The sequence below is a fragment of the Coregonus lavaretus genome (genome assembly GCF_964263955.1).
Source record: "Coregonus lavaretus genome assembly, chromosome: 16".
NCBI lineage: Eukaryota > Metazoa > Chordata > Actinopteri > Salmoniformes > Salmonidae > Coregonus > Coregonus lavaretus.
The window spans coordinates 22385661-22407419 of NC_140003.1; the positions used below are offsets into that span (position 1 = coordinate 22385661).

Genomic DNA, 21759 nt, shown 5'->3' on the forward strand with positions numbered 1-21759 from the left:
TAGGGACGTCAAGGTGGGGGTGGAGGGGAAGGTGGGGTGATGAGTACAACAGGTGGTGTTACTGTAGGGGTGGAACGGACGTATGTTTGATATATGTCAGCCCTATGAATCCAGAGTGCAATGGTTAAATGTAAGGGGAGATAGAGGTGGTATGAGCCGTCTGGCTTACATTGGCAGTACAGTATTAACATTGTCCAAAATTATATTCCCCCGTTCTTTTTCTGACTGCCACCATGTTTTTATTTTTAGCGATCATCTCTCTTTCTGACAACGATGATGGAACCTCCCTTCCCTTTCTGGCGTTTCCCCCAACCTCTCCCCTCCCCCCATCTAATCTCTCCATCCCTCTCCTCTCCTCTGCCCCCCCCCCCCCCCCCCCCCTCCCCTCTCTCCTCTCCTGCTCTGTCTCTCTGCCAGAGGTGGGACACACACAGAGCAGTAATGGGAGCACACAAAGGTGTCTGCAGGAGACATACTTTCATCAGCCCAGCTGGATCAAAGTAACCATGGAAATAAGGGCCAGCGTACACACACACAAAGATGCTCCTCCGCTTTGCCTTGTGAGCCCTGGAGCCAGCCAAGTCCAATGTTATTCAATACAAAAATACATTATTTGATTTTATCTCAAGATATCATGTCCACTCCACTCCACTGCATAGCTTGGCGCCAATACTCAGTGACAGTGGTATTTGTGGCTCAAGACTACATCCAATACTCAGACTGGCACACACACAGAGAATGACATACCACACACACATACACAAGGCCTGCTCTGTCGACCTTATCCCTCGTCCAATCAGAACAGAGACAGCTTGAGGCAGCAGCGGTACCATGGAAACCAGACAGAAACCCTTATCCCTCCATCACCACACGCCATCCCATAATGCCTCACTCTCACACTGACACACAGGTGTGGAGGGGCGGGGCTAGCAACTCCTGGGGAGCCGTTCAGGAGTTCACAATGTTTTTCAACATTGTTGCAGATAGAAATATAGTGTATAGAACTGACATGATTCCTTAGTCATATGGAATCATTCGTTTTTTCTGACCACAAAAGCAGGACCTAGTTATCCTACATGACAGTCTGTTCTACACTATATATTTATATCCAAACCTTTTCTAACGTTGTGCCCCCCTGAATGAGCCTCTGGTCTTTGGTCTTTACACACAGTATCCTGTATCTGTTGTGTGAGAGACACCGTAAGACTGTTATGCATTTTTGTCACACAGCTAGCAACGCTGAATCTGCCACTGATGGGAATAATGAAGTATTTGCATTCAATCGTTTGTCATGCTCCACTAGCATGCCATAGACTGGAGATGAACTGGATATGAACAGCTATACCCTGAGAGATAGCAGCTATACTCTATAAATAGGAAATAAATTGGTCCTAACACTCACAATGCCTGCACCGATACACCAATCAACACACACACACGCTGACCCCAGAGCTTAATGAGCAGTAGCTTCCGGCTAGCTCTGACACACTGGGACACTGGGTTATACAATAACACTGACAGTAATTAGATGTCTAGACAAGGTGACTGGAAGGATGGAAAGAGAGTTCTTTTAAAACTTTTGTGAGTAATGTTTACTAATGTTTCCCTTGTTTATTTCCCTTTTGTTTACTGTCTATTCCATTTGCTTTGGCAATGTAAACATATGTTTCCCATGCAAATAAAGCTCTTTGAATTGAGAGAGAGAGAGAGAGAGAGAGAGAGAGAGAGAGAGAGAGAGAGAGAGAGAGAGATGTAGAGAGAGAGAGAGAGATGTAGAGAGAGAGAGAGAGATGTAGAGAGAGATGAGGGAGAGAGAGATGTGGAGAGAGATGAGGGAGAGAGAGAGAGAGAGAGAGAAAATGTTTTATAGATGGAGAGAAATAGCAATGAAGGGATGGAGATGGACAGAGGGATGGAGAGAGGGAGAGATGGAGAGAGATGAGAAGGAGAGAGTTGGAGGGAAATAGAGTTAGAGAGAAAGAGCAACGCAGAAGATTGGAAATACAAGACAGTAAAGAGCTGAAAGGACATCCATTGTGCCTGGCCTCTAGACATAGTGTCTTGTAGCCCTATACAGCCAGCCACAGTCATACATTGACACAGAGAAGAGAGATAAATAGAGAGATATAAATAGAGAGAGAGAGAGAGAGAGAGAGAGAGAGAGAGAGAGAGAGAGAGAGAGAGAGAGAGAGAGAGAGAGAGAGAGAGAGAGAGAGAGAGAGAGAATGTGGATGGGTGAGAATATGAACCTCTGTTGAAAAGAGCAGAGGAGAAATCACTCTGAAATCTCAATTGGGTTTACACAATTTGGTTTACTGCCACCAAGTCCAGATAGTGAGTGAGTTATATGAGACATAGAGTGGGGGAGTGACAGGGAGAGAGATAGTAAGTATAAGCAATTGAGATGGGGTTATAAGAGGCACAGAGAAAGGGGTGATAGAGAGGAAATAGAGAGAAATAGGCAGAGGAAGTGGTGAGATAACACGAGAGAAAGAGAGAGAGAACTGAACCAAAAAGAGAAAATAAGAGAAAGGTAAAGAGAGCGATGAAACAACAAAATTGAGAAAATGAAGGAAAGAGAGGAGCCTAGAGAGAGATAGAGGGAGTGTGCTGTGCAGGCACATTATGTAGGAGGAAGGAGTGACAGACAGGTGGAGAGACAGGAGAGGAGAGGGAGATGGAGAGGGCAGATTAGAAGGAGGGCAGACAGGTGGAGAGACAGGAGAGGAGAGGGAGATGGAGAGGGCAGATTAGAAGGAGGGCAGACAGGTGGAGAGACAGGAGAGGAGAGGGAGATGGAGAGGGCAGATTAGAAGGAGGGCAGACAGGTGGAGAGACAGGAGAGGAGAGGGAGATGGAGAGGGCAGATTAGAAGGAGGGCAGACAGGTGGAGAGACAGGAGAGGAGAGGGAGATGGAGAGGGCAGATTAGAAGGAGGGCAGACAGGGATAAATGGTCAATAAAATGTATAAATCAGACCGCGCTGCAGTTAAGTGTGACTGAAATGTTTATGATACGCCACAGTAATGGGGACAGACAAACGGGAGAGAGAGATAGCACTGCACTGTACCACAACATAGAGGGGGAGGGAGAGAGAGAGAGAGAGAGAGAGAGGGTGAGAGAGAGAGAGAGAGAGAGAGAGAGAGAGAGAGAGAGAGAGAGAGAGAGAGAGAGAGAGAGAGAGAGAGAGAGAGCAAGAGAGAGAGAAATAGATGGAGAGACAGAGACATTGAGAGAGAGCGAGAGAGAGAGAGCGAGAGGAGAGCGAGAGGAGAGCGAGAGAGAGTGCGAGAGAGCGAGAGAAAAAAATTAAAAAGAGAGAATAGACAGAAATTAGGTCTAATGTGAGAGTGACAGTTTGCTGATCAACAACTGTAGATAGCACAGATGAGACTGTGTGTGTGCTTGTGCAGTGCAGACTGCGTGTGTGTGTGTGTGTGTGTGCTATGTGCATGCATGCGTGTCTGATTGTGTACACCTGCCTGTGAAAATAAAAGATTCCCACATAAAAATAAATATTATAGTATACTATGGTATAAATACTATGGTATTCACTGTCGGGTTTTTGCAGACTAAAGTAGTATTTGCTGTAGTATTTACAGTTAACTATAGTATAAATACTGTAGTAAAAGAAAACTGTAGAATTTACTGTAGTATTTACTGTAGTGTTTTTGCAGACTGTAATATATTGTAGTATTTACTGTAGTGTTTTTGCAGACATTACTGTATTATTTACTATAGTGTTCTTGTTTTATTATCTTTGACATAGAAGTGGAGGATTTCTCCTTCAGGAAACCAACTGGAGAAACACTAAAAGAGCAAATTTTCCATAACCTGTAAGTAGGTAGGTAGGTAGGTAGGTACAGTGGGGGAAAAAAGTATTTAGTCAGCCACCAATTGTGCAAGTTCTCCCACTTAAAAAGATGAGAGAGGCCTGTAATTTTCATCATATGTACACGTCAACTATGACAGACAAATTGAGGAAAAAAAATCCAGAAAATCACATTGTAGGATTTTTAATGAATTTATTTGCAAATTATGGTGGAAAATAAGTATTTGGTCACCTACAAACAAGCAAGACCTGTAACTTCTTCTTTAAGAGGCTCCTCTGTCCTCCACTCGTTACCTGTATTAATGGCACCTGTTTGAACTTGTTATCAGTATAAAAGACACCTGTCCACAACCTCAAACAGTCACACTCCAAACTCCACTATGGCCAAGACCAAAGAGCTGTCAAAGGACACCAGAAACAAAATTGTAGACCTGCACCAGGCTGGGAAGACTGAATCTGCAATAGGTAAGCAGCTTGGTTTGAAGAAATCAACTGTGGGAGCAATTATTAGGAAATGGAAGACATACAAGACCACTGATAATCTCCCTCGATCTGGGGCTCCACGCAAGATCTCACCCCGTGGGGTCAAAATGATCACAAGAACGGTGAGCAAAAATCCCAGAACCACACGGGGGGACCTAGTGAATGACCTGCAGAGAGCTGGGACCAAAGTAACAAAGCCTACCATCTGTAACACACTACGCTGCCAGGGACTCAAATCCTGCAGTGCCAGATGTGTCCCACTGCTTAAGCCAGTACATGTCCAGGCCCGTCTGAAGTTTGCTAGAGTGCATTTGGATGATCCAGAAGAGGATTGGGAGAATGTCATATAGTCAGATGAAACCAAAATAGAACTTTTTGGTAAAAACTCAACTCGTCGTGTTTGGAGGACAAAGAATGCTGAGTTGCATCCAAAGAACACCATACCTACTGTGAAGCATGGGGGTGGAAACATCATGCTTTGGGGCTGTTTTTCTGCAAAGGGACCAGGACGACTGATCCGTGTAAAGGAAAGAATGAATGGGGCCATGTATCGTGAGATTTTGAGTGAAAACCTCCTTCCATCAGCAAGGGCATTGAAGATGAAACGTGGCTGGGTCTTTCAGCATGACAATGATCCCAAACACACCGCCCGGGCAATGAAGGAGTGGCTTCGTAAGAAGCATTTCAAGGTCCTGGAGTGGCCTAGCCAGTCTCCAGATCTCAACCCCATAGAAAATCTTTGGAGGGAGTTGAAAGTCCGTGTTGCCCAGCGACAGCCCCAAAACATCACTGCTCTAGAGGAGATCTGCATGGAGGAATGGGCCAAAATACCAGCAACAGTGTGTGAAAACCTTGTGAAGACTTACAGAAAACGTTTGACCTGTGTCATTGCCAACAAAGGGTATATAACAAAGTATTGAGAAACTTTTGTTATTGAACAAATACTTATTTTCCACCATAATTTGCAAATAAATTCATTAAAAATCCTACAATGTGATATTCTGGATTTTTTTTCCTCATTTTGTCTGTCATAGTTGACGTGTACCTATGATGAAAATTACAGGCCTCTCTCATCTTTTTAAGTGGGAGAACTTGCACAATTGGTGGCTGACTAAATACTTTTTTTCCCCACTGTATCTATTTCTAAATTCCATTCTTTTACTTTTAGATTTGTGTATTGTTGTGAATTGTTAGATACTACTGCACTGTTGGAGCTAGGAACACAAGCATTTCGCTACACCCGCAATAACATCTGCTAAATATTTGCATGCGACCAATACAATTTGATTTGAAAAACAAACACATATAAATACACACACACACACATACACACAGTTATCATCACAAGCAAAAACACATTACCATATACTGGACCCCCCCCCCCTCCCCCACCCCACACACACACACTTTAAATGTTGACTCTAATTGTTGCCTTTCATCTAAGGAATGTTCATGGACACCCTCTCTAGAAATCTAGATAGCATAAGTCTGCCCCCACGCCTTGGGATGGTACAGTATGCCTAATGTGAGATCCACTGTACCGATACTACTGTAAGCATGGTGTAATGACTTGACGAGGTAGCTTGTCGTTTTCTAACTGCATGTTAAAAGTTCATGTTTTGACTCCTCTATATTTCTCTGGGAAACTAATGCACTGAACTGATTGACCTTCTTGTAAATCATTCTTTGACTTGCCTAGTTAAATAAAGGTTAAATAAAAAATTAAATAAATGTCAATGGGAGATTTGGGGAAATCTAATTTGAGTTACGCACGCAGACCTCAAGAAAGGTTTCTGCCTTCTTTCTCTCACTCTCTCTCCTGTTAGGTCTTCTTGCTTTAAACTTGGCTGATTTAACCGTGACTGATGAGATTAGCTAGCTCTATAATGCGATGGGAAGTCATCAATGGAGCACTTTAATGCTAATCAAGTTTAGAAGCCAGGCGAGAGGTGACCTGAGGCTTCCAACTCACAGGGCAGACTATATGGGTTGGAGTCTCAACTCTCATGCTGACTAGGCTACAGTGGCTTGCGAAAGTATTCACCCCCCTTGGCATTTTTCCTAATTTGTGCCTTACAACCTGGAATTTAAATGAATTTTTGGAGGGTTTGTATAATTTGATTTACACAACATGCCTACCACTTTGAAGATGCAAAATATTTATTTTTGTGAAACAAACAAGAAATAAGACAAAATAACAGAAAACTTGAGCGTGTCTAACTATTCAACCCCCTCCCCCCCCCCCCCCCAAAGTCAATACTTTGTAGAGCCACCTTTTGCAGCAATTACAGCAGCAAGTCTCCTGGGGTAGGTCTCTATAAGCTTGGCACATCTAGCCACTGGGATTTTTGCCCATTCTTCAAGGCAAAACTGCTCCAGCTCCTTCAAGTTGGATGGGTTCCGCTGGTGTACAGCAATCTTTAAGTCATACCACAGATTCTCAATTGGATTGAGGCCATTCCAAGACATTTAAATGTTTCCCATTAAAGTGTTGCTTTAGCAGTATGCTTAGGGTCATTGTCCTGCTGGAAGGTGAACTTCCGTCCCAGTCTCAAATCTCTGGAAGACTGAAACAGGTTTCCCTCAAGAATTTCCCTGTATTTAGCGCCATCCATCATTCCTTCAATTCTGACCAGTTTCCCAGTCCCTGCCGATGAAAAACATCCCCACAGCATGATGCTGCTACCACCATGCTTCACTGTGGGGATGGTGTTCTCGGGGTGATGAGAGGTGTTGGGTTTGCGCCAGACATAGTGTTTTCCTTGATGGCCAATAGCTCAATTTTAGTCTCATCTGACCAGAGTACCTTCTTCCATATGTTTGGGGAGTCTCCCACATGCCTTTTGGCGAACACCAAATGTGTTTGCTTATTTTTTTCTTTAAGCAATGGCTTTTTTCTGGCCACTCTTCCGTAAAGCCCAGCTCTGTGGAGTGTATGGCTTAAAGTGGTCCTATGGACAGATACTCCAATCTCCGCTGTGGAGCTTTGCAGCTCATTCAGGGTTATCTTTGGTCTCTTTGTTGCCTCTCTGATTAATGCCCTCCTTGCCTGGTCCGTGAGTTTTGGTGAGCGGCCCTCTCTTGGCAGGTTTGTTCTGCTGCCATATTCTTTCAATTTTTTAATAATGGATTTAATGGTGCTCCGTGGGATGTTCGAAGTTTCTGATATTTTATTATAACCCAACCCTGATCTGTACTTCTCCACAACTTTGTCCCTGACCTTTTTGGAGAGCTCCTTGGTCTTCATGGTCCTGCTTGCTTGGTGTTGCCCGTTGCTTAGTGGTGTTGCAGACTCTGTGGCCTTTCAGAACAGTTGTATATACAGTTGAAGTCGGAAGTTTACATACACCTCAGCCAAATACATTTAAACTAATTTTTTCACAATTCCTGACATTTAATCCTAGTAAAAATTCCCTGTCTTAGGTCAGTTAGGATCACCACTTTATTTTAAGAATGTGAAATGTCAGAATAATAGTAGAGAGAATTATTTATTTCAGTTATTTCAATTATGTATTTCACATTCCCAGTGGGTCAGAAGTTTACATACACTCAATTAGTATTTGGTAGCATTGCCTTTAAATTGTTTAACTTGGGTCAAATGTTTCAGGTAGCCTTCCACAAGCTTCCCACAATAAGTTGGGTGGATTTTGGCCCATTCCTCCTGACAGAGCTAGTGTAACTGAGTCAGGTTTGTAGGCCTCCTTGCTCACACATGCTTTTTCAGTTCTTCCCACAAATGTTCTATAGGATTGAGGTCAGGGCTTTGTGATGGCCACTCCAATACCTTGACTTTGTTGTCCTTAAGCCATTTTGCCACAACTTTGGAAGTATGCTTGTGGTCATTGTCCATTTGGAAGACCCATTTGCGACCAAGCTTTAACTTCCTGACTGATGTCTTGAGATGTTGCTTCAATATATCCACCTAATTTTCCTTCCTCATGATGCCATCTATATTGTGAAGTGCACCAGTCCCTCCTGCAGCAAAGCACCCCCACAGCATGATGCTGCCACCCCCGTGCTTCACGGTTGGGATGGTGTTCTTCGGCTTGCAAGTATCCCCCTTTTTCCTCCAAACATAACAATGGTCATTATGGCCAAACAGTTCTATTTCTCTTTCATCAGATCAGAGGACATTTCTCCAAAAAGTACGATATTTGTCCCCATGTGCAGTTGCAAACCGTAGTCTGGCTTTTTTATGGCGGTTTTGGAGCAGTGGCTTCTTCCTTGCTGAGCAGCCTTTCAGGTTATGTCGATATAGGACTCGTTTTACTGTGGATATAAATATTTTTGTACCTGTTTCCTCCAGCATCTTCACAAGGTCCTTTGCTGTTGTTCTGGGATTGATTTGCACTTTTCGCACCAAAGTACGTTCATCTCTAGGAGACAGAACGTGTCTCCTTCCTGAGTGGTATGACGGCTGTGTGGTCACATGTTTGTACAGATGAACGTGGTACCTTCAGGCATTTGGAAATTGCTCCCAAGGATGAACCAGACTTGTGGAGGTCTACAAAAAAAAAATATTCTGAGGTCTTGGCTGATTTCTTTTCATTTTCCCATAATGTCAAGCAAAGAGGCACTGAGTTTGAAGGTAGGCCTTGAAATACATCCACAGGTACACCTCCAATTGACTCAAATTATATCAATTAGCCTATCAGAAGCTTCTAAAGCCATGACATCATTTTCTGGATGGCACAGTCCACTTAGTGTATGTGGACTACTGACCCACTGGAATTGTGATACAGTGAATTATATGTGAAATAATCTGTCTGTAAACAATTGTTGGAAAAATTACTTGTGTCATGCACAAAGTAGATTTCCTAACCGACTTGCCAAAACTATAGTTTGTTAACAAGACATTTGTGGAGTGGTTGAAAAATGAGTTTTAATGACTACAACCTAAGTGTATGTAAACTTCCGACTTCAACTGTATACTGAGATCATGTGACAGATCATGTGACACTTAGATTGCACACAGGTGGACTTTATTTAACTAATTATGTGACTTCTGAAGGTAATTGGTTGCACCAGATCTTATTTAGGGGCTTCATAGCAAAGGGGGTGAATACATATGCACGCACCACTTTTCCATTATTAATCTTTTTTCGCAAAAAAAATTACAAGTCGTTTTTTTCATTTCACTTCACCAATTTGGACTATTTTGTGTATGTCCATTACATGAAATCCAAATAAAAATTTATTTAAATTACAGGTTGTAATGCAACAAAATAGGAAAAACGCCAAGGGGGGATGAATACTTTTGCAAGGCACTGTAGGCCTAACCATAAGGACAGAGGCTCCACAGTGAGAGTGATAGTGGTGACTCACACCAGGGAGCCTCTGTCTACAGAGTCAAATACATTACAATAATTTTTTGGGGAATGGGGTTGAACATGGTTATATGGGTTCAACACCATTATTTGGGTTCTACCAGATACTTAATAAACTAAAAACACTCCGTCCAAAGTGGGTCGGACTCAGTAGCACTGAGCTAAATGATCTATCATCTGGCCAGCTATCCAATTTTCACGGTAACTATATGAGACACACTGAGCTAAATTACCTATGGCCTGCCAACTCTCACGGTGACCAAAGCTTATATTGACGTTGACTATACAGTATGGGTCGGATTCAGCACTGAGCTACATGACCTGTCACCTGATCAGCTTTCCAAGACTACCGTGGTCCCTGGTTAAAAAAACTGCCAGGGTGAAGAAAAGGCCTTTGCATATAATAGATTGAGGCAGGAAGTATGACTGATACATGGCCACAAACTAAGACCTGGTTTTAGGAGTCCTCCTTTGAGGAGTTCACTTCCACTGAAATACCAACACACCACCCCTCACCTCTCACTATCACCCCAACCCACTGGCAGGGGTCAAGCACCAATATACACGTTTGTGTTGTACCATAGCCTGAACCTCTTCAGTTGCTGTCCTAGCTGGCAGCTGGCCTAATATCCTTTGTGGTGTCCAACTCTCAGCCAGATGATAAGAAATAAGATTAGCTGTCTCTGTAGCGTGTGATGTTATCACTAACTCTAGCTTCGTTAGCAGAGGAGAGATAATCTGCTAACACCATTCCTCTAACTGCTAGTTCTCACCACTGCACGGCGCCAGACCTGGTTCAATTCGTTTTTGAGATAATTTCAAATACGTTATCTGTGCTTGATTGAGCTTGTTTGTTGCGGTGGAACCAATAGATATGTCAGAAAAGCGTAAACTCCGCCTCCCTGGCCCTCCAGGCAGGCTAAAGCAAACGTTAAAAGTATTTGAAAGATTTCAAATAGTATTTGAACCCAGGTCCGCTGCATTTGCTACCTGAAGAGCAGCTATATAGCAGCAGCAAGCTTTAGGCGCCCCGGCAGCCAAGTAGCCAAGCCTCTTCAGTTCAGAGAAAACCCTAGCAAATCTATTTTCCAGGTACAGGCATTAACAACCAAGTGACCTAAATTGCAGGACAGTGAGTGGAATAGTGGTACTGATTTAGATCCTCTTATACTAACTGATGGTCTTCTTCTACATTATAGCCTATCGAACCTAGTACTGGGGAACGCTGTGTGTTTTCCGTGTGGGGCTACAATTAGGCAAATTGTAGGGTTGCAAAATGACAGTAACTTTCCCAAAATCCCCTGGTTTAAGTATTCCCGGATTTCCTGCTTATTCCGGGAATCTTTTTTTTTGAAAACCAGGGAATTTTGGTAAAGGATCTTTTTTTGCAGCCCTAGGCAAATGTGATTAAAAGCGTTGAGAAATTGGCTAGGGCTACTTCAGTGTGCAGACTAGGAGGACTGGATTTCTTTAATAACACATTGGGCCAACATCTGTGTTAACCCAGTAAGGGAGTACAGTACAGTACAGTATGCACAGGCTGTAGGCATGCTGCCATGATAACATCTACATGCTGCTAGTACAGTAGAGATCCTACCTTAGATTATGTCATAGATAAACCTGGAGCGTTGGCGCTCCCAAAGAGGTGTGTTCCTTATGTGATATTGCCCCTGTGTTTCGGCACCTTCCTACTTACAGTATCTCAGGTGGAACTCCCTTTGTATGCAGACGATGAGGAATGAGAGCTTGACAAGATAGAAAGATAGAAGAGTGAATGGAAGGAAGGAAGGAACGAAGGAAGGAAGGAACGAAGGAAGGAAGGAACGAAGGAATGAACGAAGGAAGGAATGAAGGAAGGAAGGAACGAAGGAAGGAACGAAGGAAGGAAGGAAGGAAGGAAGGAAGGAAGGAAGGAAGGAAGGAAGGGAGGAAGGAAGGGAGGAAGGAAGGAAGGAAGGAAGGAAGGAAGGAAGGAAGGAAGGAAGGAAGGAAGGAAGGAAGGAAGGAAGGAAGGAAGGAAGGAAGGAAGGAAGGAAGGAAGGAAGGAAGGAAGGAAGGAAGGAAGGAAGGAAGGAAGGAAGGAAGGAACGAAGGAAGGAACGAAGGAAGGAACGAAGGAAGAAAGAAAAAGCTGAGAGGCAGAGAGAAAGACAGAAGGAAAGAGAGGACTATTTCTGGAATGAGTAGACTGTTAATGAAGTCTTGGTTCCTGCAGCGAATGTACAGAGTGGAGGAGAGGAAAGGAGCAGATCTGGAAGAAAACCACTCATTACTTTAATTAAAGCTAATTTGCATCTGAATAAAAGACCAGAGCTGTTTTTACATCACTGCATGTGAGCTCTGTGTGTTTTATTTGTGTGTGTGTGTGTGTGTGTGTGTGTGTGTGTGTGTGTGTGTGTGTGTGTGTGTGTGTGTGTGTGTGTGTGTGTGTGTGTGTGTGTGTGTGTGTGTGAGTGTGAGTGTTGTGTCGTGTCTTAATGAACATGATTGTGTGGAAGTGCCCATGAGGTCATGTAGGTTCAGCCTTGGGGTGTCAACAAGAAAGACACACTCTCTCTCTCTTATCCACACTCCTCGTGAATGAAGAAATATTTAATTTGCAGTGTTGATGTTCAAGTACCAGTAGAAGCATCAACTAAGAGATGTTTCTGTATCTGCTATCGTCTGTCTGTCCTTCTGTCTGTCTGTCAGAGCCAAGTGTGCCATGAGCTGAGAAAGCCCATAAGGAGACCACACTCAGACACAGAGATTACAAAAGATACGTCTCAGGGTGAGATAAGTCTTTAGCTAAGCTTTATCATAATAACTGGTTTGGCATGTATGTGTGGGAATTATCTCCTAAACTTCGATTCGAAATCCTCCCCATCAGCTGTCGTGCCTTTTCAAGTTTCAAACTTCAAGAGGGACATTAGAACAGATTCAGATAAACAAAAACATAGAGGCATAGAGAGGGAAAGCAGAGAGAGAGAGAGAGAAAAGCCTGTATATTTGTTTGGTTTCCATAGAAACCCACCAATCTCGCTCAAGGGTCAGGGGGTCATTGCCACGCTGCTCCCAGTGACAGAGCGAGAGCGAGAGCGAGAGAGAGGCAGTACTCAGAGATGGAGGGAGGTGAAGCATAATCAGTCATCAAGGAGGAGGCAGAAAGAATGGGAGAGATTGAAATATCAAGAGAGAGAGAGAGAGGGGGGGTTAGAGAAAGAGAGAGAGAGACATATCAAGAGAGAGAGAGAGAGAGAGAGAGAGAGAGAGAGAGAGAGAGAGAGAGAGAGAGAGAGAGAGAGAGAGAGAGAGAGAGAGAGAGAGAGAGAGAGAGATGAGTAAAGAGATGAGGACAGAAGATCAGGGGTCACATGGTTGGAAAGTGTCATAATCTTCAATCAGATAGTGTTTGTGCTATTGGTGGATGACGAACATCAATCTCTCACCCTTTTCTTTTTTTCTCTTTCACTCACTTCCCTCCAAGTCACACCAGTTCCAGTTATCCATACCTACAGGTAACTGCCAAAATAAAGGAAACACCAACATAAAGTGTTTTAATAGGGCGTTGGGCCACCACGAGCGAGAGCAGCTTCAATGCACCTTGGCATAAATTCTACAAGTGTCTGGAACTCTATTGGAGGAATGCGACACCATTCGTTAACAAGAAAGTCCATCAATTGATGTTTTGTTGATAGTGGTGGAAAACGCTGTCTCAGGTGCCGCTCCAGAATCTCCCATAAGTGTTCAATTGGGTTGAAATCTGGTTACTGAGATGGCCATGGCATATGGTTTATATAATTTTCATGTTCATCAAACCATTCAGTAACCACTCGTGCCCTGTGGATGGGGGCATTGTCATCCTAACCATGGTAGCCAAAATAATGGTCAGAATAATGACCTGCCCAGCATTTTTATACATGACCCTACGCATGATAGGCGGCAGGTAGCTTAGTGGTTAAGAGCGTTGTGCCAGTAACCGAAAGGTTGCTGGTTCTAATCCCCGAGCCGACTAGGTGAAAAATCTGTCGATGTGCCCTTGAGCAAGGCACTTAAACCTAATTGCTCCTGTAAGTCGCTCTGGATAAGAGCGTCTGCTAAAATGTAAAATTATGTTAATTACTTAATTAACTCAGGAGAAGCACCTGCTTTCAATATAATGTATCATGTGACTTGTGGATTCAAATAAAGTATTTCAAATGTGTGTGTTAACTGAGTACACATTTTTGGTGCTATAGTTTGTACACTGTGACTGCCACACATCTGGTTTCCCCACACATCTGGTATTAATTTACAAGTCTACCAGGACTGAACGAGGACAAGTGGAACAAACTACACCCCCCCCCCCCCACCCAATCCCCTACAGTTTGGGTGGGCGTGTGGTTGCCATGGTATCCAAGCATTGAGCCTGGGATCTCTGCTACAAACCGTGGTGATGTCATTGTTCTCTGGCAGCCACAAAGCATTCCTCCATAGATACGAAGCTGCATCTTGCCCTTTACACACACAAACGCACAGTGCCTTCAGAAAGTATTCTCACCCCTTGACTTTTTCCACATTGTATTGTGTTGCAGCCTGAATTTAAAATGGATTACATTTTGATTTTGTGTCACTGGCCTACACACAATACCCCATAATGTGAAAATGAAATTTTTTACAAATTAATAAAAAATGAAAAGCTTAAATGTCTTGTTATGGCAAGCCTAAATAGGTTCAGGAGTACAACTGCGCTTATCAAGTCACATAATAAGTTGCATGGACTCACTCTGTGTGCAATAATAGTGTATAACATGATTTTTGAAAGACTACCTCATCTATGTACCCTCACACACAATTATCTGTAAGGTCCAGTGGCGACCCGTCATTCAGGGCAGAACCCCAATTGTTTTGAGCCCCACCTTTCTATTTTGGCATTAATATGTGTCACATATCAGTTTGCAAACAATGTAAAAAAATTAATAATAATAATAAAGCCGCATTCAAACATGGTCTCTTTTTTGCTTTCTTGAGTAAGTCAGCTCCAAAATGCAGTTGTTTCAGCCTAGCTCAGTGCTTTCTGTGGTGGTGGGGCAGCCAGCGGAAAAATATGGAGGGTAGGGGTTGGTAATGTTCTCAGGTTGCGCCGTGATTGGCTCAGTATTCTGTCACTCATGGGAACACTATGTCACCGCCAAATCTAAGGGTAGCGCTCGAAAATTCAAGCCCCTTGGGTGCTGCCATAGAGTTACATCCAAGAAGGCTCAAGGTCATTGGCCACAGATAAAATGACATCAAATCACATTATATCTACAGCAGCTTTGATTGGACTAATCATGTCAACATCATACTTTAAAAATCGTAGCTATTAAGCTAGCAGTCATCATCATGAATAAAGTCGAGAATCTACTGGCAAATCCTTTTTAATCCTTGTCATAATAAGATAAATAATGAAGAGAAATTATAGATAAAACGTATCGATGCTCATCGGCCATTGGACAAACATTACACAACAAGTTGGAAATCGCAGATTCAACAATGAGTGGTTTGGAAAGAATCTGTGGCTAACTGCAAGCATTGCAAAGCAATGACCAGCCTGCTATTCATTGGAGTGGGTGTGTGGTTCCAAGTCTGGGTTTAAGGGTCTCTTTTCCAAGCTTAAAATGATAAACATTCAACATTGGCCTTGGTGTCAATCCAGCATGACTTATGCCCCGCTCAAATCAACTGGAAACGCAGAACTGGAAAATCTGATTTCAGTGAGTTCAAGACAACTGGGAACTCAGGAAAAAACTAGCTCCGACTGGGAAAATACATTACATTACATTTACATTTTAGTCATTTAGCAGACGCTCTTATCCAGAGCGACTTACAGGAACAAAATACGTTTTGAACGGTCATCCAACTCGGAATTGCAAGTCGGGAACTCGGGCCTCTTTCTAGAGCTCCGTCCTGAAGATCACTGACGTCATCATGATTCGACCTTGTTTTTTTCAGAGTTCCCAGTTGTCTTGGAAGCACCATAAATCCAGAGCATGCCAGACTTTGATGACAAAATGTGATGACAAAATTTGCCCACGAAGGACCGCCGCGCCACCTTCCTGTTCAAGTGAGCACAGAACAACAAGGTGAGTCCAAAAATATATTGTATGCTGCTGCATAAATGATGTAATATGCCAGGGAGATTTGTAAGAGCTTTCATTGTCTGCTTATATGCCCCCTTTATTTATACTACGGTTCTGACTTGGTGTACATGGAGAATACTGTAGGAACGGCCCATATTCTGAATTCTGTCGCTGTACATTTCAAAAGTGCTGAACAAAGAGTTACAGTGAGGGAAAAAAGTATTTGATCCCCTGCTGATTTTGTACGTTTGCCCACTGACAAAGAAATGATCAGTCTATAATTTTAATGGTAGGTTTATTTGAACAGTGAGAGACAGAATAACAACAAAAAAATTCAGAAAAACGCATGTCAAAAATGTTATAAATTGATTTGCATTTTAATGAGGGAAATAAGTATTTGACCCCCTCTCAATCAGAAAGATTTCTGGCTCCCAGGTGTCTTTTATACACGTAACGAGCTGAGATTAGGAGCACACTCTTAAAGCACATATACAGGGCCGTCTGAAGTTTGCCAATGAACATCTGAATAATTCAGAGGAGAACTGGGTGAAAGTGTTGTGGTCAGATGAGACCAAAATGGAGCTCTTTGGCATCAACTCAACTCGCCGTGTTTGGAGGAGGAGGAATGCTGCCTATGACCCCAAGAACACCATCCCCACCGTCAAACATGGAGGTGGAAACATTATGCTTTGGGGGTGTTTTTCTGCTAAGGGGACAGGACAACTTCACCACATCAAAGGGACGATGGACGGGGCCATGTACCGTCAAATCTTGGGTGAGAACCTCCTTCCCTCAGCCAGGGCATTGAAAATGGGTCGTGGATGGGTATTCCAGCATGACAATGACCCAAAACACACGGCCAAGGCAACAAAGGAGTGGCTCAAGAAGAAGCACATTAAGGTCCTGGAGTGGCCTAGCCAGTCTCCAGACCTTAATCCCATAGAAAATGTGTGGAGGGAGCTGAAGGTTCGAGTTGCCAAACGTCAGCCTCGAAACCTTAATGACTTGGAGAAGATCTGCAAAGAGGAGTGGAACAAAATCCCTCCTGAGATGTGTGCAAACCTGGTGGCCAACTACAAGAAACGTCTGACCTCTGTGATTGCCAACAAGGGTTTTGCCTACCAAGTACTAAGTCATGTTTTGCAGAGGGGTCAAATACTTATTTCCCTCATTAAAATGCAAATCAATTTATAACATTTTTGACATGCGTTTTTCTGGATTTTTTTGTTGTTATTCTGTCTCTCACTGTTCAAATAAACCTACCATTAAAATTATAGACTGATCATGTCTTTGTCAGTGGGCAAACGTGCAAAATCAGCAGGGGATCAAAATACTTTTTTCCCTCACTGTATATTGACTACGTCCGTCCTAGCTCCCTCATTAATGTCTTAATCTAAATTACGGATTGCCTCTTATCCACTCGTCGTCCCCTTATGCCATCTCAATTGTCAGTAGAAACCACATTTGTTTAAGCAAGTCAGCCATATCAGCTATGTAGCAGTAAATGAGGCTGAAATTTAGCAGTAAATTGGGCTGAATTAACTGTTTCGCTGCCAGACAAGGCTCTGCTGATAGCCAGGTGTAGCAGTGGTGTTGGGACTGCTGTTGGGACTCTGCTGTCGCAAATAACATCAAGCGATATGATGAAACTGGCTCTCATGAGGACTGACACAGGAATGGAAGACCCAGAGTTACCTCTGCTGCAGAGGATAAGTTCATTGAAGTTACCAGCCTCAGAAATTGCAGCCCAAATAAATGCTTCACAGAGTTCAAGTAACAGACACATCTCAACATCAACTGTTCAGAGGAGACTGTGTGAATCAGGCCTTCATGGTCGAACTGCTGTAAAGAAACCACTACTAAAGGACACCAATAATAAGAAGAGACTTGCTTGGGCAAAGAAACACAAACAATGGACATTAGACCGGTGGAAATGTGTCCTTTGGTCTGGAGTCCAAATTGGAGATTTTTGGTTCCAACCGCTGTGTCATTGTGAGACGCGGTGTGGGTGAACGGATGATCTCCGCATGTGTAGTTCCCACCGTAAAGCATGTAGGAGGAGGTGTTATGGTGTGGGGGTGCTTTGCTGGTGACACTGTCTGTGATTTATTTAGAATTCAAGGCACACTTAACCAGCATGGCAACCACAGCATTCTGCAGCGAAACGCCATCCCATCTGTTTTGGGCTTAATGGAACTATCATTTGTTTTTCAACAGGACAATGACTGTCACACCCTGGCTCTGGGACTCTATTTGTTGAGCCAGGGTGTGTTTATTCTATGTGTTCTATGTCTATGTTGGCCAGAGTGGCTCCCAATCAGAGGCAACGAGTGTCAGCTGTTGTGGGTTGTCTCTGATTGGGAGCCATATTTAAACTGTATGTTTTCCCTTGGGTGTTGTGGGTTTTTGTTCCGTGTCGGTATTTGTTTACCGTGGACTTCACGAGTCGTGTTTTGTTTGGTATACTTTAACTATTAAAGTCATGTTTGTTTCACACTCTGCGCCTTGGTCTACTCACTCCTTACCCTGACGATCGAGACAGAAAAACCCACCGTAAAAGGACCAAGCAGCGTGTCCAGGAGCAGGCAGACTGGACATGGGAGGAAGCGCCAGGAAAGGAGATGGAGAGGCTGGCGATGGCCCAGGTGGGCAAATCGTGGTCCTGGGAGGACATGCTCGGGGGCAAGGGACCTTGGGGGAGGATTAAGGCCCTGGCGAGAGAGGAGCAGCGGCGTCAGCAGTGCCATCGTCGGAAGGACGAGAGGCACCCCCAATAATTTTTTATGGGGGGGCACACGGCATGGGCGACTGGGCAGCAGGAGGCTGCCACAGGGCGAAATGGGAGACGAGGAGAGAAGGCCACCGGGTTACGGGAGCCATTGGCGAGAGGAGGGAAGGAAGTTGTAGAGGCACGGCGAGAGGTACTGAGGTGTATTGCCAGTCCGGTCCGGCCCGTTCCTGATCCCCGTTTAAGGCCAGTGGTGTGTGTTCCCAGTACGGTCCGGCCTGTTCCTGCTCCACGCACCAAGCCTACGGTGTGCGTCGCCAGCCCAGTCCGGCCTGTCTCTGCTCCACGCACCAAACCTACGGTGTGCGTCGCCAGCCCTGCCCGGCCTGTTCCTGCTCCAGGCACCAAGCCTACGGTGTGCGTCGACAGCCCAGCCCGGCCTGTCCCTGCTCCACGCACCAAACCTACGGTGTGCGTCGCCAGCCCTGCCCGGCCTGTTCCTGCTCCACGCACCAAGCCTACGGTGTGCGTCGACAGCCCAGCCCGGCCTGTCCCTGCTCCACGCACCAAACCTACGGTGTGCGTCGCCAGCCCTGTCCGGCCTGTCCCTGCTCCACGCACCAAGCCTACGGTGTGCGTCGTCAGCCCAGCCCGGCCTGTCCCTGCTCCACGCACCAAGCCTACGGTGTGCGTCGCCAGCCCTGTCCGGCCTGTCCCTGCTCCACGCACCAAGCCTACGGTGTGCGTCGTCAGCCCAGCCCGGCCTGTCCCTGCTCCACGCACCAAGCCTACGGTGTGCGTCGCCAGCCCTGTCCGGCCTGTCCCTGCTCCACGCACCAAGCCTACGGTGTGCGTCGTCAGCCCAGCCCGGCCTGTCCCTGCTCCACGCACCAAGCCTACAATATTTAACACTTTTTTGATTACTACATGATTCCATTCGTGTTATTTCATAGTTTTGATGTCTTCACTATTATTCTACAATGTAGAAAATAGTAAAAATAAAGAAAAACACTTGAATGAGTAGGTGTTCTAAAACTTTTGACCGGTAGTGTACATTTTAATCCCACCTTGTAACACAACAAAATGTGGAAAAAGTCCACATTCTCACTAGACAAGCTGCAATGTTTCACGACACAACACAATGCCAAGTGCCCAAATCCCCCCTACCAGTCTCTTCCAGACCCTCAAAAACATGCACATACATACATTCATACATACATACATACATACATACACAGCTGCTTTAACTAATTGAGGCCAAGCTGTCTAGCATATGATGACTTGGATTCTCCCACTGACTAACTGTACACTAACAGGCGCACCCTTAAGACTAATCACTCTGGAATGGACAGAGCAGGTTATAAAAGGTAGTCCAGCGAGTTGAGTGAAGAAGAGTTTACTGTGGTGAGAACATTTTAATACACAAAATGTTGTAAACTTTAAAGTGTAGCATGCCGAGGTTAGGTGTTGCATATGTGTTAGCCTATGCTTGTTTCCATGAGTGTGTGAATGCATACATGTGGGTGTGTATCTGAGAGCATGTGTATTGTGTGTGTGTGTGTGTGTGTCAATGTTGGGATTAGTTACTTGGGAAAGTAATATATTACATATTACTCATTACATTGGACAAAAGTAAGGCGTACACAACAGGGTTCCCCAACTGGTGGCCCACATGTGGTTTTATTTCCCAACCACAAATTGTTTTACATTCATATTCTTTATTTTAGTTTTGGGGGTGGGGGGGGGGGAATAAAAGTGATTATAATTTTGGAAATCTGTTCCCAAGTATTCCCACACATAATAGAGAGACACTTGATCTTATACAAATGTAAGCATGGTTTGAAATTATTCTATTTTAATCAAATATTATATCTGTTTGGGCTTCTTGTGGTCAATTTGCAGTCTACAAATTATTTGTAATTATGTCCCTGCCACACTACCATCCGCTCAACAACAAAAAATCGGCCCGCTGAATCTAGTTGATGATCCCTGCTTTACAATATTACTTCGTGTAAAAACAGTAACGTTTACATTACTAGGTATATTACTTTGCGATAATCTCACCGTTTGTTTGACTGTTGGAGGGAGCAAGGCGAGCCGCAAAAACTGCGCCCCCACTTTTTTACCAGAGAATTATCGTGATCCATTGGGTAATTTGTCATTTTCAATAATGTTTTGAGCTAGTCTGTATTAAAAAAGATATGTTAATTTTATATACTATATAATAATTAACAGATTGCATTTTGCACCCCCTCCTCCCGTCGCCTCAAAATGAATAGTTTTGACCACTCTAAAGTTTTGCTTCATTCCCGCACGCCACTGTTTTGGTTCAGTGCAGTTAGAAAGCACTAGTTGCTCCACTGGTGTTTAAAATGAAAAAGCACCTGCAAAATATTTTTTCAAATCTATTTTGGATGTGCTGTTGTTACATTTGTATCGTTGTTTCATGTCTGATGCACTCAGGGTGTTGTTACATATAATTTGAGCGTCGTGCACCACGAGCAAAATCGTTGTCATTTCACTTTGCCTGTAAGAACGATGATGAGCACGAGCATGTCTGATTAGGCGTTGCTGTAGCGCAGACTCTGACTTTGAGTAGCCTTCCATCAGCCTACCAAAGGTTGCACCTTTGCAGAAAACTGCATGTCAGGTAGCTCGCGGGCTGTCAATGAGCAGCTCACAAGTAGATACTGAAAAATTATCAGTAGGCCTAATATTACATAATTTTATCTGTTAAAAAAATTTTTCTCCCTAAGTTGTTTACAGGCATTAAACACCATTCTGCATTTTTGTCATCTATTTTCCCAACATCGATCAGTTAAATCACATTTTTTAAATGTTTCCATTCCGTTAAAAAAGTAACAGTCCTGGTTGAGTCCCATATTCGAGTGCACTGTGGCATATTCGAGTGCACTGTGGCCACTTCGCCGTTACAATGTAGCCAAGCTGTGTCTGTATGGGCCTATGCACAAAATGAAAAAGCACAGGATATTTGTACCTCGATAAAACAGATCTGCTTGGCTTAGTAAGTAAGTATATGCTGCTGATGCACGTTCATTTAAAACATTTTCATGGTGACACTGACAGCGCCAAAAAAAAAGGCGCCAAAAAAAGTCCATGTCAGAGGAAAAGCAGAATGGTCAAAAAATGTGCTTGCAGAGACTACACTTTTGTTATTCCTCATACTTTTCATGATTATTCTGTTTCTTCACGATTTGTTGTAAAATATGTAGCCTACTCACTGTGGTGTTTTGTTTAAAGGGCCATTATTAAACAGAATTTATAGTAGCCTAGTCCTGTAACTGCAGG

The 21759-nt window shown here is 43.8% G+C and overlaps 1 pseudogene across 1 annotated transcript in view; it reads right to left on the reverse strand.

The window, feature by feature from the left end:
• The window catches only part of LOC311144091 (inactive phospholipase C-like protein 1), a 50706-nt pseudogene that overhangs the window by 18383 nt on the left and 10564 nt on the right, over window positions 1–21759 (reverse strand). The window lies entirely within an intron of this gene.